Below are 16,302 nucleotides of genomic sequence, written 5' to 3'. Positions count from 1 at the left end.
GCTTTTGTTTAGCATACTGTATTGTTTCTGTGTCCTGACGACCCAGACTGCTTCTGAAAGTGAGAGTGAAATACGTTGTATGACCTTCTGAAAAGGATCTCCTTTTTTAAGGCTGAATAATATCCTGTTGAATATATATACTACATTCTCTTTATCCATTTGTCTAGTGATGGATATTTAGGTTATTTCCATATCTTGGCTTTGTGAATAATGATGCAATGAACATGGGATGCCGATTTCATCTCCTTTGGATATATACTCAGAAGTGGGATTGCTGGATTTTATGGTAGGTCTATTTTTAATTTTTTGAGGAACCTCCATACTGTTTTCCATAGTAGCTGCACCAACTTACATTCCCACCAACAGTGCACAAGTGTTCCCCTTCATCCAATCCTTGCTAGTACTTATCTTTTGTCCTTTTATTTTTTTTAATTTTTTTAAAAGATTTATTTATTATTTTATTTTTGGCTGCATCGGGTCTTGTGGCACCCGGGATCTTCATTGAGTCATGCGGGATCTTTCTGTTGCGGCGTGTGGGCTCTTCGTTGTGGTCTACGGGCTTCTCTCTAGTTGTCATGTGTGGATTTTCTCTCTCTAGTTGTGGCTTGCAGGCTCCAGAGCACGTGGGCTCTGTAGTTTGCGGCATGCAGCTCTCTACTGAGGCATGTGAGCTCAGTAGTTGTGGCGCGAGGGCTTAGTTGGTCCGCAGCATGGGATCTTAGTTCCCTGACCAGGGATTAGCCCAGTCCCTGCACTGTAAAGTGGATTATTTACCACTGGACCACCAGGGAAGTCCCTTTTGTCCTTTGAATAAAAGCCATTCTAACAAGTGTGAGTTGATAGCTCATTGTGGTTTTGATTTGCATTTCCCTGATGATCAGTGATGTTCAGCACATTTTCATGTACCCATTGGCCTTTTGCATGGCTTCTCAAAGCCCATGTTCTTTCAGCACACCTGGTTCCTAAAAATCTGGAGGAGGTACCTAACACACTACATATGCTTTAGCTAATAAACATTTCAGTTAGAAAAATAAGTCTGGAAATTGTTATAAATTACTGTAGAGGAAACTGGTGGTATTCAGAAGGCAGTGTGGCACCTCTGCAAGGACTCTGGAGTCCATTTATTCACCCATCAAACAAATATTTCCCCAGTGCCCATAAATGCCTGGCCTGATCTAGACACAGGGATAGTACAATGAAGGAGCAGGTTTTGTCTGCCGATGCATAGAGCTTACAAACTACTTGCGAGTAGGAGTGAGGAAGAAAGAGGGCAGAAAGTAAATAAGGGAAAAAGATGATTTCCAAATATGCAAAAATTTTGAATTCAGAGCTGGGTTCAAATTCTTAACATTGTAACTTTGGGTTTTGGACCTATATCTGCTCTCTCTGAGCCTCAGTTTTTATACCTGTAAGAACACTTACAACATACATTTGTTGTGAGGATGAAAGGGGTTTATTTTATAAAGCATATAACATGGGCCTTTTTAATAAGTAATAAGGTGTTATTACTATGAAAAAATCTTACACATTTCTTGCAAAATATCCATAGAAATCTATGCACCTCTTTTTGTTCAGACTCTATTTCTAGGATCTGATTATTCAGCCCTATAGAGAGGAAATATTAGCTAAATTAATTACTGTGTATAAATCACTTATAATAGTGCCTGGCAAATTCTAAGTACCATATATATTTATTAAATGAATAAATGAATAAATTCTACTCTGGATATAGTTCACTGAATCCTCTTCATATCATGAGATCCATCATATAATTTTCCGAACAATCTTATATTGATAATCATGCCCATCGTACTTCAATTCATTCAGCAAAATTTACAAAGCACATGTCCAGCGCTGTTTTAGGTGCTGAGAATACCAGCAGTAAACATTTTTAGTAAAGATTAAAATATTAGCAAAAAGCAAGTAACTTCAGATTAAGGGTAACTTCAAAATAGTTTGAGAAATTATTTCAAAATATTTTGCCCTGAAGAGAGGAGCTTTTTTCTTTTAAATTTAGTTGGCAAACTAGTTGTCATCCTATGTCAAGTGGAGTGCTTCCTTGAGCTGCTTTCAGTTGCTAATGGCGGTACCAAGAAACTGTGAGCTGTAAATACTCACTGCTTTTCTACAATTTAAGTGGCACATAGTTGGAAGTGGGGATGAGGAAAAACGAGGACAGAATATAAATAAACTAACAAACAAGATGACAACACATTGGCTCCAGCCTGTGCTGCAGGGACCTACAGAGCGGTAAGAGACTCACCAGGGCCTGGTTAGCACATCCAAGCTCTTCTGGCAATCTCTCTGAGCATCATTTGGTCTCATAGTTTTCTTAGACCGTGAGAGCCAATGATGAGAATTCAGGTAATTACAGGAAGCAAGCAAGTTAATTGGAGACCTGTTTTGAGAGATTACGGCGGTGAGCAATTGCTGTGTCTCAAAGACACTGCAAGGAGTGGGGGTAAGATAGGACAAGGAGCATTTCATGGCTTTTTTTTTTTTTTTAGAATTTTGGGAACACAAGAGCTTTAATTGTTCTGCTTTGTCTTTGTGGGAGAGGATTTGAATATTTATTTATTTATTTGGCTGCGCCGGGTCTTAGTTGTGGCAGCATGTGGGATCTTCGTTGTAGCATGCGGGCTCTTTAGTTGCGACATGCGGGATCTAGTTCCCTGACCAGGGATTGAACCTGGGCCCCCTGCATTGGCAGCATGGAGTCTTAACCACTGGACCACCAGGGAAGTGGTGGTCCTTCATGGCATTTTGAGAAGACACCTATTATATCAGGCAGAGCAAACAATGGTCGATTTAATGGATGCATCACACCAGGGCACATGGACTATTCTGAGATCAGAGTTTCAGTGGTATTGATTGTGGCCTTGAGCAGGTAAATTTTAATAAAATCAATAAATCTGACAACACTAGCAAACAAATGCCTCCCTGACAAGGACTGGGAGCAACTTCACACCTAACTTTTCTGGAATGCCTCCTCTCTGCCTGTGCTAATCCATTGCTGTATTAATTAAAATGGCAGATGCCTACTATAAACCAGGTACTGTTTCGTTAACTCGTTTGATTCTTGCAAAAAAATAAATTTTAGAGATGAATAAGCTAAGTAAGTTTAAGCAGCATGCTTGAGGTCACCTGGCTAGTAAGTAGCTGAGTCAGCATCTGCACCCAGGCCAGCTGACTGTAGAGCTTTTGCTCTCAGCAAGGACACCAAATTCCTAGTCACCCGAATCCTCAGCTCTAGCATAGTCCAGCACCTAGAGAATGCACAATCACCACTTATCAAATAAGTGAATGAATTATAAATTATTCAGTGTTCTCTTAACTACTATTTACCTAAGCAGTTGCAAGACCAAATTATACAATGCCAAGGAAAAATGAACACAGGCATATAAACAATATCACAATAGATCTCTGTACCGGGTAATTCAGATTAATTTGTGCAGCCCAAGGTACAATTTGCTCTGCAGGTCATTGAAAAAGAATATACCATTCCTTGATTATTACAGTATACAAAAATGGCATGTATTTCTTGCTAGAGAAATGGTAGAGTCTCTAGGAAAGATTCTTGCTTTTTGCCGGTTTTTGCTCTAGCAGGATATGGGAGAAGGCATTGACTTCAACAAACACAAAGAGCTGTCCAGGCAGTGGACTGCCCTTTGGTATCCGGACACATTTTAGTTGAAAGGAAACAGAGCTTTGTCATTGCATTTTTTTTTAACTACATTTAAAAAAAATATATTTATTTATTTGGTTGTGCAGGGTCTTAGTTGCAGCAGGCGGGCTCTTTATTTGTGGCTCACTGGCTCCTTAGTTGTGGCATGCGAACTCTTAGTTGCGGCATGCATGTGGGATCTGGTTCCCTGACCAGGGATCGAACCTGGGCCCCCTGCTTTGGGAGCATGGAGTCTTCTCCACTGCGCCACCAGGGAAGACCCTGTCATTACATTTTAATGGGTAATGGAAAACAATATTGTATTAGGACCGCTTTAAATTATATTTTAAAACATATCTTCTATTTACAAATATATTTTTATATTTTAAAAATATTTGTTTTCTGTACTGAAAAGCTCCTTTGGCAGACATTTTGCTAACAATCCAACAATATATTAAAAATTTTTTGCATTAACTACTTTGTTTGATTGATTTGCCAACAGCCAAGGTAAAAGCTCTTTGAGCTTCAGCGTTTATTGGATGGGAAAGGATTACAACATGTAAAATTCCATCACATATTGTAAAATAAAGATATGGCCCAGATAGACCCAAGATTTCAAGGCCAAGTACAGTTAGTTTGCCAGTCGCTGACTTATTGACATTTCTTATTCTGATCTAATTAATCGACATGAATCAAACGTCTGTTGTAAAAGATATGGAGAAGATAGAGATATTCAAGTAGAGAGCTATAGAATTAATCATATGGGTGCAATCAATTACTGTTTGTACATCATTATTAAAAAGGAAAATTGAAAAAACCTCAAATGACATGAGTATAAGTTTTTGTGGAGTATGTTCCCTTTAATATTATTAATTTTGACCATTCTCATTACTCTATCCTCAGCAGAATGTCCTTTCTCTGAATGAAAACTAATTTTAAATGATTTAGGAGCACCCTGAGGTGACAAGAACATCTAACAGATTGAGCAACACTCGGCCTTAAAACCTCAAGTGGCTTTAAAAATTGAAAGGCACAGAACTGAATGATTTTATTCATGTCAAAGCACTAAAAGACCATGTTACGTTTGCCTGAAAATGTGTAAATTGGAGTATTTTTTATGCTGTCACATTTTGCTTAAGATTTTAAATTTCAATGTTTATTTTACTTTTTAGCTTTGTTGAAAGAATGATTTTTAGCGATTAATAAAATTAGTTTCCCAATTCATGTGACTGCATACGAGGGGCTCAGGTGCCCGACTTTGGATCTGGGCTCATTTCACTCCTTCACACCATCTATAAGTTCTTCCTTTGGAATGGTTCTGGGAAATATTCACTGAGATTTGCTAGTCTGAAATATGCTACAGATCTTTCACATGTGTAATTCACTTCCAGGCCTCTGCTTCTGTGCTAAGAAGTCCTTGACATAATTTGACATGCAATGCCAATATGACACCCACCTCCTGGAATAAGGCTGGGTTTATTTATGCTGAGAGACCTTATATTTGTGCGTAGTGATGAGCTTGGACTATTAATCAAGCAATTTGATCAGCTTGAAAAATTCGATAAGTTTCATACCATCAAAAAGTCCAGTAGTGGGGATATGATATGAACTTGAAGGAAGCTGTGGCAAAATAGCTAAAGAGTATACATTCTGGAATCTGGCCACCTGGGTCTGATCACTTGATGAAACCTTTTTGTGCTTCAGTTTCTTCGTAGGTACAATGATGATGAGAGTAGGTACCTTGCTCGTAGTATTGCCTTGAGATTCAAATGAAATAACAAGCCTATACCATCTACTCTTTCATGCAGTTTGAGCACTGAATAAAAACAAGCTGTTGTCATGGTAGAGAGTTCAGAACACCAGCACTGAACATGGCTCTTCCAGGCAAGGAAGAACAGTGCAAGGTCATAGATACCAGGCAAAAGACTGCAGTCATGCAAATTGGCATGATGTCATTAAAGGCTGGCCTCATCCTTAGAAAAGAATCTCCAAAGCAGTACATACAGTAGAGGCCAGCCAGGGAGTTACGGTGGAACTCCTTGTGTCTAGTGATAAAGAGAGCAAGGACTGTGTGTGTGTGTGTGTGTGTGTGTGTAGTTTTTGTGCTGTGGATCACATTGTTATGAAGGAAAAAGCTGTTACCTGCTACAAGTTCTTAGGCAAAGTGTCCCTGTAAAGTGGTCATCGCCCCACACACCATGATAGACCCGAAGTCAGTTTTCATTGATCTCTCTGGTGAACCTCAGGAAGGATGTTTTGAAAAGCGTTTGTGTAAAACATAAAGTTAATTCTTAAAAGTTTTGTAGATAATCCTCCCTGACATAGGTACTCCTAGAAGGTTCTGTGGGACTTAAGTGTAGGCTCTAACTGCCACTAGGTGGCAGAGGAACGTTATGAAACCAGCCAATCATCACACACTAGGAAGCATGCATCTCCCTTTCTTTCTCATCACCTGGCGGGAGCCCAGTCTGCAGGATCCTGAGAGATCGTTCCTGTAACTTGGGCTTTTAGTCCCCGTCTTTGCGTATACTCAGCCCCCAGACAAGTCTGTGACCCTGGATGGCTGGTACTAGCATAACCTAGTGTGTGATTCTACTGTTGCCCAAATCCCTAAACAGAAAATATCAAAAGCTTTCCAACCTTTGAAGAATTTTCAAGTCTCCTAGAGCTGGACATTTGGAAGAAAGGCAACATTCCTGCAGCACTTTGCAGATGTTTGTTAGAGAGAATGAGCCCAATGCGCTGCAGAGCCGTCTCGTTTCCGGCTGGCAGATCCACTTCTCAAACTGCCCACTCCCAGGAGGGGCCAACAACACTACTGTTATCTAAATCTTTAACTTCTTAATCTAGTTTCTAACACTCCAAAATTTGGGAGGCTAATTTGGATTAAACTTGAGCAACTTAATCAATGGGTCTTACTTTTCTTTCTTTCCCTTTCTTTCTTTCTCTCTTTCTCTCTTTCTTTCTCTCTTTCTTTCTTTCTTTCTTTCTTCCTTCCTTCCTTCTAGAAAGCACTATTTTTATTTCTGAGCTCTGTCTCAGCTATCTCCTATCTGGAGAGAGTTTAGGATGGGATTGATCAAGCAGCATTGCAAGCAGAGAGGAAATGCCCTCCTGGAAAAAAGAGCTGCTTTAATGTCATATCACCACCACATGAAGAAGAAATCCAGCAGGCTCTGCTTTATGACTCTGAATTTTATTACATTCGCTATAGATTGCTAAAAATAACAAAACTTTCTCCTGTCGTTTATAACCATCCAATTAATTGTTCCAATTTCTGGAGAAAAACTAAAGGTAGCTAATGGAGGCCCTTGGTTTAAGAATCAAGTCCTCCTCTTCTATTTCCACATGACAGATGTGACTGAGGAATGGAACAGGGCCGGCTGAGATGACAGCAGGGCATGCAATTCATATAAAAAGGATGAGGACCTTACAGTCTGAAAAGACACCTTATCGAGGTGACAGGAAGCTGGGTTCAGAGCAGGCAACTGCGAGTGTGTCCTCTGGTGCAGTCCCCTGTCTCCTACCAGTGCCCTAAGTTACTGTCAGTTAAAGCCTCAGTGTGTCTGGGATCTGTTCAGGGCCTCCATCTCCGGCATGGGCAGTGCTCTCTTACTGATGAGCTACTAGCCTTTGGTGTCAACTGAGATGTTGCCAGACCATTGTTCTGTCCATCCAGCCCTCCCTTCTGCAAGTGACAGTGGCCATATGCTCCCTCTGGAGCTGGAGCTTTCCAGCTAAGGATCTGTTTCTCAGGTTAGGGAGAAAGTGGGAGAGAAAATCCAGCTTTCAAATTAAGGGCACATGAAATTCGGGGCTTCCAAATTAAGTCAACACAATCATTTCCTTCTTTGAAGGAACCCTAGGCCCCCGAAAGCCTGGGCTGGAGGTTCAGCCCCTCCTGCCTCCTATAGGGTTGTTGGAAACGCAGGCATCTATGAATCAAAGGAAGCCTGCGAGCGGCCCGCCTGCCCGCGGTCGGGGGCGGGGCGGAGGTGGAGAGGAAGGCAGACGAGGAGTTTCTGAGCCGGCTAATCTCTTTGTCCGGGTGTCTAGGCAGGGCTTTGAAAGGTGCCCTGGGAGTGGGGAGCGAGCTGGGAACGGCTCCCCTTAGGAGCTTCCAGCCACTTTACTCGACCCGCGGCTGTGAGTCCCTTTTCACTTCCTAAATCATCGCTTGAGGATTTCCCACGGCTTGAACCACGGCTCTGCCCTTCTTTTCCTTCAAGAGCCTCACCTCCATCTGCGCCCCTGCCGTCCCCCGCCTCCCTGGGTGTAGAGACCCGTCTCATCTCCTCCTTTGGCCCAGGGCCCCTCGCAGCCCACGGGGACACTTATCAGGCTTCCCTGCCGGGAACCTGGTCTCCTCTAAGTGGTTTTCTCTCTGGAAAGGAAAACCTCACTCATTTCTGTCTTTCTCATTCTAGACGGTTTAACCCTGGCTTGACATGTAGGGAATTTTTCTCAGGGAGCCGTTTCCATTTAATGTAGGATAATATTTGCTTTAGTAGCTGGGTATGTTGCTGGAGCTTTGGTATTAAAACTGAGGTGTATCTAGAAATTTGCAAACTTGCTTTAGTGGGGAGTGAAAAATATGGTTTTCCTTAATAAAATCTTTAGTAAAGGACTTGTGCTGCATTGGGAATGCATCAGTAGTGCGTCCTCTGTGGTGGCTGTTTAGATGGGCAATCAGCCACTGCCCCGGGGTCCTTACACCTCATTTTATGATGTTTGGGGATCAGCAGACTTAAATTTGCCTTTACTTCAAAGGCCGCTGGAAGAGAGGGAAGAGCTGCATTACTTAGAGCTTAACATGTCTAAGATTCACACACCTCCCAAGCCGCCGTATCGCCCCCATGTCACAGTCTGGGTGGGATGACAACTTCCCCACTCTGCATGAAGGTCAGAGACTTTGAGATTGTTCTTTAGTGGCATGATTGGAATCTTTGCCAGTTGTGCATATACTGATAAAAATCTAATGATCATCCTGAAAACTGCAAAGATGATGATAATGAAGACACAGAGGCATATTTTTAAGGAATCCAGTTAAAGTACAGTACTTACATTAGTAGACAGGAATGCAAATTCCCAGAACACTTAGGTTTTGGTCCTGGAGCTGGGCAGGGTACAAAAGCACTCAGGTTGGTCTTCAGCCAGAGCATGGCTGGAGGACCCCGATTGTGACTGCTGCGCACATGGCTTATGTCGCTGTCACTTTCAGCAGTTACTATTTTAACCAGGTCAGTGCCTGATCTCTGCCTGCTGGGAAAGTCAGCTGTGTCCTTCCTCCAGCCTCCTTCCCACCCCAGTGGTAACAAAGGCATCTCTAGCCGGTTCAGCAGGGGGAGGGCTCTGCGCAGAATACAGCTTGGCTCCTGGGCCACCTGTTCCAGAGCTGTCTTTGGGACCGAGGGGCCTTCTCTCTGCTTCAAGAAGGCAGACCCCAGGCGTCAGGCCCACTTGGGACTTAGTGAGCGTCCCTGGGGAAGCAGAGAGGAAAAGGGGAAATGGGCTCATAATGCAAATCATTGCTCACGCCCCCAAGTTTCAGTTCTGCCTCGGAATGCAAATGAGCTCTGCCGCCACCTCCCAGACAGTAAACTGGCAGGGAAAGCCTAGACTTAGAAGTAAAGCGGTGACCCCTTCGCAGTGCCTGGTCACTTTTGGCCTGAGTGGGGGAGCAGTGCACTGCAGTTTTCCCCAAAGGAGACAAGTCAGGATCCAAGGGCTGTTTTAATTGGAATTATGTCTGCCTGAAGAAGTCTAATTTTTCTCAGGATCTTTGTCATTCTCTGCGTGTTGCTCAAATAAGAAATGTGAGTATTAGACAAATAAGGGCAGATAAGAAGGGCCGTTTTAGCTTTTCTTTGGGGAAATAGGGGGTGTGGACCCTGAATTATTTTCCAGCGCTGCCCTGCCTAGGATCAAATGAACATTTTGCTCTAAGTACTAATTGAACTAAAAGTCACCTGAAATGAAAGGAACGTTGGAATTTGTGTTTGTGTGTGTATAGCCCTAGGGCAATTAAACAGTGAGGAAGCAGTAAGTAAATCAGAGATCCATTACAGGTTAACAGCCACAAAGCAGGGCGTTTTCGCCTAAGTCAATTGTTTTATTTGATAAAGAAGTTTCAAATTGGGGCATGTGGACTAAAGTTCACTCTATTTCTTACAGGGTGTTAACATCTTTGAGCCTGTGCTAGGCTCTTAGGGCCGCCATAGCAAAAGACCACAGACTGGGTGGCTTAAACGACAGACATTTATTTTCTCACATTTCTGGAGGCTAGAAGTCAGAGATCAAGGTGTTGGTAGGATTTTTGTTTTGTTTTGTTTTGCTTTTTTCCTGAGGCCTCTCTCCTTGGCTTGCAGAGGGCTGCCTCCTTGCTGTGTTCTCCCTTGGTCATCTCTCTGTGCTCCCACAGATGATGTTCTGATGTCCTCTCTGTGTCCTAATATCCTTTTCTTATAAGGACACCAATCACATTGGATTAGGGCCACCCTAATGACCCCATTTTAGCCTAATTACCTCTTTAATGACACTATCTCCAATAGAGTCACATTCTGAGGAGCTGGGGGGGTAAGGCTTCCACACATGAGTTTGGGGGGATGCAGTTCAGCCCATAACACAGCCCCAGTTTCCTCACTGGGAAAACTGGAATAAAACTTCCTGTCCTTTCTTACGTTTAGGCTCAAATGAGATAGGGGTGGGATAGGCAGCTGAGGACAATGTGTCTTATGGGCCAATGTGAAAGTTGCATCCTCAGTATACACCCAAGGTTTGGAGGCCAAGTTTGCCATGAAAAGATGAATTTGCAAAGGTGCTACTAAATATCACGCTTTCTTAGCTATTTGAGCTTAAATGCAAATCATGTTTTCATTTATTTATTCATCACCATTGATTTCAGACCTACTCTGCTGGGCACTGGGTCAGTGTAATCCATTATCTACAGATGATGCAGAATGGCAAGTTGGCTGGATGAATTTTGTAGGAAATTTCATTAAGCAGGAGAAGACTTCTAATTTGTCTTCCTGTGCAGCTTATGGGGAGCTTCACAGAACATCTCTTGCCTTCAACAACTTCCCCTGACTCTTCCTTCGTCAATCACAGGAGGCTACTCAGGATCTGGAGATTCAGAAGAGCTTGGAGGTCACCCTGGGTTGGGGGCTGGAACCACACAGGTTAAATTCAGGGTGGAAAAATTCAGATTCTGTCACTCTTAGAGACTGAATATCTGATATAGTGAGGCAAAGCTAGGTTCTATGAAAAACAAGGGTCAGTTACACACACATACACACACACACACACACACACACACACGGAGGAGTGTACAGAGGCCAGAAGAGTTTGCACTTGTCCTTGAGTAAAGTACGTAGCACTGGTATTTTTAACTGTTAGGGAGTCCCAAGCTGTGCTGAAGTGTGCTCCAAGTTCACAGAGGGTAAAACGACTTCATTATGCACCCTCGATCTCTCTCTCAAATTTTGAAACTTCAGAGCTGAATGAGGAGCATAAAATCCAAGCTCTGATGTCAGCTATGGGAACTCCTTCTCTGTTGGGTTCTAGTCATGTGACAGGGTGTGGGCAAGACGGGAAATTTAGCCACACTGTCCTTGGGAATCCAAGGGCAAAGTGGTGACACCTTGATTTCTTTCTGGTGCCCAGTCCTGAGTCTGAAGTCTCGCTGTCCCGGAGGAGTCCCAAGAAGAGATAAGAAGTCCACAGCCCCGAAATAGATTCTGTGATAAACGGAGGCGGAAAAGAGCCTGCAGTAAGTACTAAGGAGGAAGGAACTAAAGAGTATTGGAAAGTCCACTTGCTACATGACAAAAGCAACCTGGAAAAAATGGGAAGAGGGACCTCAGGAATTTAACTTTTTACCTTGGGCCAACAGACCATTTTGTAGTTCTGAAACTCCTTTGGACTTCAGTATTGCTTTATTTCCAAAACGGGACTGGAAATGGGAATGACAAAGCCAAAAATATCAAACAGCCTTGGATCCTTGGTAAAAAAACACTAGCAGCAACACATGGCAGAGCTCACCTCCCCCATGCTTCACATTTCATTGTAGGAGGAAAACCACAAGCTGAACCCTGCAAAGGCTATTGTAATTAACTCACAAGTCCTCCTGTGCTTCCTAGTGGTTTGAGTCTCTGAGGTGCTGAAGTAATGTGAGATGGGGTTACTTAATATGTGTTATGGGAGGAGGAAACAAAAACGCATTTTTAGTCTTGTTTGCTGAAAGAGTCCATTATGTCCATTTAATTTACTGTTTCCAGGTTCAAGGGAATCATCTCCACGTGACATTTATCTACGTTAATTTGGGATAAGAGGAGTTAACATGTGTCAATCAAGGTTTTAATGGCAAATAACGGAGACCAAGTCTGGCCCCTTGAAGCAGAAAAAACATTTATTTAAGTGTATTAGATGCTGTCCTAGAACGCAGGAGGGTGGAGAATAAAGCTTGGAGGCTGTATAATCAGCCACAATCCCTGACCTCAATTCTGAGGCTGTCCTGAGTGACACTCCACTGCCTTTGCTTCGGGCAAGAGACCACAGCTTGTCCTGGACCACGTCTCACACTGAACAAACTTCTGCCCTCTATAAACTGGCTATAGTGGCCACCATCCCAGCACACCCCCGAATCCTAAGCAGGGTCCTCCGGGTCCTTGCTCTCCAACGATCTTTATGAGGCTCTCCCCCTGCCTCTTTTGGGAAACCCAACCTGAGCCGATGGAAGGGGGCTCATGCTCTGGAATTATGCCTCCCCCTTGCGGTACCCCCGTTGCTTTTGCTCAGGTTGGAGTTGTTCTGTCTGGAGTGACACTTGGGGCTTCAGCTTGATGGTCAGTGATGTTTGAAGAGGTGGTCCAGACCCCTTGGTAACTGAGCCCTCTAGGCTGGGTCCCCTTGTTCTGCTATGGGCATGGGAGGCACTCCTGATTCTTTGAGCACTTGGTCTGTTAGAGCAGGCTCATGCATGTCTGAAGGAGGGACAAGTATGAAGCCTCAAGGGGCAGTATAATCTAGACTCATATCAGGAAAGAAAATTCTCCCATACACTGCAAGGCTCTTTTTCTGCAGGGACAGCCGGATTTATTTTTTATGCAGAGTGGTCACCTTGGAGGCCCACCAGATAGTAAAGGACCCCCATACTACCCTCTAGTGGCTACTCCTGTTGACAACTCTCCACAAATGCTCCTGGCACTCTTCCATCCTTTCGTTTTTCTCCGTCTCCCTCTGGGGGGTGGAAGGTGGTACAGGGCCTGGTGCTACTTCTTCCCATGACTGGGTCATGTGTCACCCTCTACAGGTTGGTGGTACGAGGCCATATGTTGAACTTTTTTTGTTGTTTTTTTTTGCGGTACGCGGGCCTCTCACTGTTGTGGCCTCTCCCACTGTGGAGCACAGGCTCCGGACGTGCAGGCCCAGCAGCCATGGCTCACGGGCCCAGCCGCTCCGCGGTATGTGGGATCTTCCCGGACCGGGGCACGAACCCGTGTCCCCTGAATCGGCAGGCGGACTCTCAACCACTGCGCCACCAGGGAAGCCCCATATGTTGAACATTTAACGTGGTGAAATAACCAGCTTGAGAATTAACTATGCCTATTTTTTTCTCAGCTGTAAGCTCATCAGGAAAAAATGAGAGGTATTTTTTCCTTCTTCTTCCAAAAGAGGAGCCAGGTTCCGTGTCCTGGATGTCTGGACTTCTCCTGTCTCAGGCGAGCTTTAGATGCCTGTGTTTTCAACAGTCTAGGTTCCTGCAGGAGATAGGACTTAACCCACTGCAAGGACAAGGGCTCTGTGGGTTGAAGGGGAGGGTGCAAGGGTGGAGCCCCAAGGCTGGCCAGATGCAAGGAGTGAGGTTCTGAATGAAGACCCACCTTAGCTTGCAGGCAATACCTTGTGAAAGGGGACACCTTGGACAAGGGCTGGTTACCTGCAGGCCAGTGAAGGATCAGGTGCTGATCCCTGAGGCTCTAACAGGCAAGGCAAGTGTTCCCAGGTACCCAGCCTGGCAGGTGAAGAGTAGAGCACTCACCATTAACTGCCTGCCAGCACCTGGACCAGGCTGGCCTGGGCTCACGGAGCTAGTGAGGCTGGCATCCGATGGATCCACAGCACCAAACAGGTGGCCGCGGGCTGCACCCATAAGGGGATGTAAGGTGAACCAGCTGAGCACTGACCCCACGCTTAGAGGGGCCCTACTATGGCCCTACTAAGTTCCCAGGGTTCCTTATAGCCCAAGACTGGAGGTGGGAGCCCCAAAGAATAAAATGGGTACTGGACTTCTCCCTGACCCTTAAGAAACCTTATTTTGGAAGAATTTAAATTTACAGAAATGTTACAGAGATAGTACAGTGAGTTCATGTCTACTGCTCACTCAGTTTGCCCCAAACTGAGGCAAATTGAGTGAGGGGTAGACATTGGGAACAAGTTACTTTTCCATGGTATGTTGTCAAAAGTCAGAACCATCATTGGTACTCTATATTAACTAAACCCCAACTTTATTTTGATGTAACTAGTTTTTCCACTAATGTCCTCTTTCTGTTCTAGGGTCTAATCCAGGGTACCGTGTTGTACTTAATCACCACGTCTCCTCAGTCTCCTCTGATCTGTGACAGTTTCTCAGTCTTCTCCTGTTTTTCATGACCTTGACAGTCTTAAGGAGGGCTGGCCAGCTATCCTGTAGAATGTCTCCCAGATTGGGTTTGTCAGGTATTTTTCTCATATTAGACTGGAGCTATGGGACCTGGGGACTTGCCCTTCTCATCACATCACGTCACATCAGAGGGTACGTGCATGACACCCACATGACATCACTGATCAGGTCAGCCCTTGTCACTCGGTGAAGGAGGTATCTGCAAGGTTTCGCTGCTGTTACGTCACTATTTCCAATTCCCTATTCCTACTCTTTATAAGCCATCCGGCCCTGTTTTATTTGCAATAGAAAAATAAAGAAATGAGATGCTCCGTGCAACTGAGTGTTGTGGAACAAGTCTTGCCTGGTATATGTATATTTGAACAAGGGTTTTCTTGAAGCCCTCTGCCTCAACCAAAAGTAGCAACTCTAATGGTAGGAATTTCAGGCTCTGTGACAGTTGGGTGTGGGCGTGTGGGCTTGGGTGATAAATGTAAGCAGCGTTCTCAATCCTACCACTCAGGCAGTACCCTGCTCCTCTGCCTATATATAGGGCCAGAGCATGGAGTATTCTGTTCATAAAATCTTAGTACAGATTTGAAAACTTAGCATGCCTACATACATATCAGGGACTGTCCTTCCACTTATTTTCTAACACAGGGTGTGGGTGCAGATTTAGAAGGGGTGATGATTGTTGACCCAGGACAAATGAAGCATCTTTGGTTGAGGATGTAATTAGAGAGGAACATGGCTCCCCTTCTATTTCTAGCCCAAAGTGTTCCCAATGAGACAGTCATTCCATTTCAAAAGCAAGACCTTCCCCACATCTTTGAAATTGGAAGCTACATAAGGATGAAAACAGGTATACAACCGTCACCTGTGTTCCCGTTCATCAAGTAGAAAGGTGCTGCTTTCAAAGTCTTGTGGCCACTTTCAGCTCCAGGTATCACTTTCAGCACCTCTTATTTTCCCAACTGTTCCAATAAACCTGAGAGCTATGGATTTTCAGGTTTAATGGCTTTAGACAGAAAGTACTTCTGTGGTTGGAATCAGCAGGAAGACTCTATGAATCATTCAGAATATCCGAAACGACAGTCAAGGTAGTTATTGGAACATTGCAGAAGTTGTTTATTGGGCTTCTGACTCGTAGAGAAGCAAGGAATTTAGCAACAGATTTAGAGCAATAAAGCATGGTAATGTTTATTCACACTTTGTGCTGCCAGCATTAAAATTCAGCTCCAGAAGTCTCTGACTTAGGTCCTGAGCCGAAATCATCTCATAATATCCCTCGGACGTGGGTTGCGTGACAGCAGTTCTGCAGAAGGTTGGAGTGAGGCATAGATTTCAGAGAGGTCTTTTGAAGAGACTGGAGATCAGGAAGGGGCCTGGAGGGGGTTCTGAGATCAGGAAGACCCAGCTGAGCATCCTGAGGCCTCCTCAAGATCGAGGCTGAAGCTCACCTCACACGTTCACCTCTACCCGGGTCTTATTTCGAGCTTTCCTTTTATTTAACACCTTTTGCCGGAAGCTGGACTGCTGGGCAGAGGAAGAGAGCAAGATTCTGCCTCTGCTGCTAAGCGGCTCACAGTTTAGTGGGGGTGGAGACAGAAGGAGTGTGACATGAGACAGACAGATGAACAACTGAGCAGTTAAACCAGTGGCCAGAGTTACCCAGGTGACGAGGTGGGGTGGGGGATGGGGAAGGGGTTCTCGGCAAAGACAGCAAGGCTGAGAGAGCTGCACGTAACTAACCCAGCCAACCTCCATGGAAACAACAACATGTTGCTGCTCTTTAAAAAAATGACATGGTGGGCTTCCCTGGTGGCGCAGTGGTTAAGAATCCTCCTGCCAACGCAGGGGACATGGTTCGAGCCCTGGTCCGGGAAGATCCCACATGCTGCGGAGCAACTAAGCCCATGCGCCACAACTACTGAGCCTCCGCTCTAGAGCCCGTGAGCCACAACTACTGAGCCCGAACACCACAGCTACTGAAACCCGC

General features: G+C 44.5%; 1 non-coding gene across 1 annotated transcript; it reads right to left on the bottom strand.

The window, feature by feature from the left end:
- Positions 1–2,668: 2,668 nt before the first annotated feature.
- Positions 2,669–2,741, bottom strand: TRNAW-CCA (transfer RNA tryptophan (anticodon CCA)). Its single transcript has one exon. It is a non-coding gene; the product is annotated as a tRNA-Trp (tRNA).
- Positions 2,742–16,302: the final 13,561 nt, after the last annotated feature.

Source organism: Lagenorhynchus albirostris, chromosome 16 (genome assembly GCF_949774975.1).
Source record: "Lagenorhynchus albirostris chromosome 16, mLagAlb1.1, whole genome shotgun sequence".
Taxonomy (NCBI): domain Eukaryota; kingdom Metazoa; phylum Chordata; class Mammalia; order Artiodactyla; family Delphinidae; genus Lagenorhynchus; species Lagenorhynchus albirostris.
Note: the sequence above shows the minus strand (reverse complement) of the source record. Positions and strands in the feature narration are given on the sequence as shown.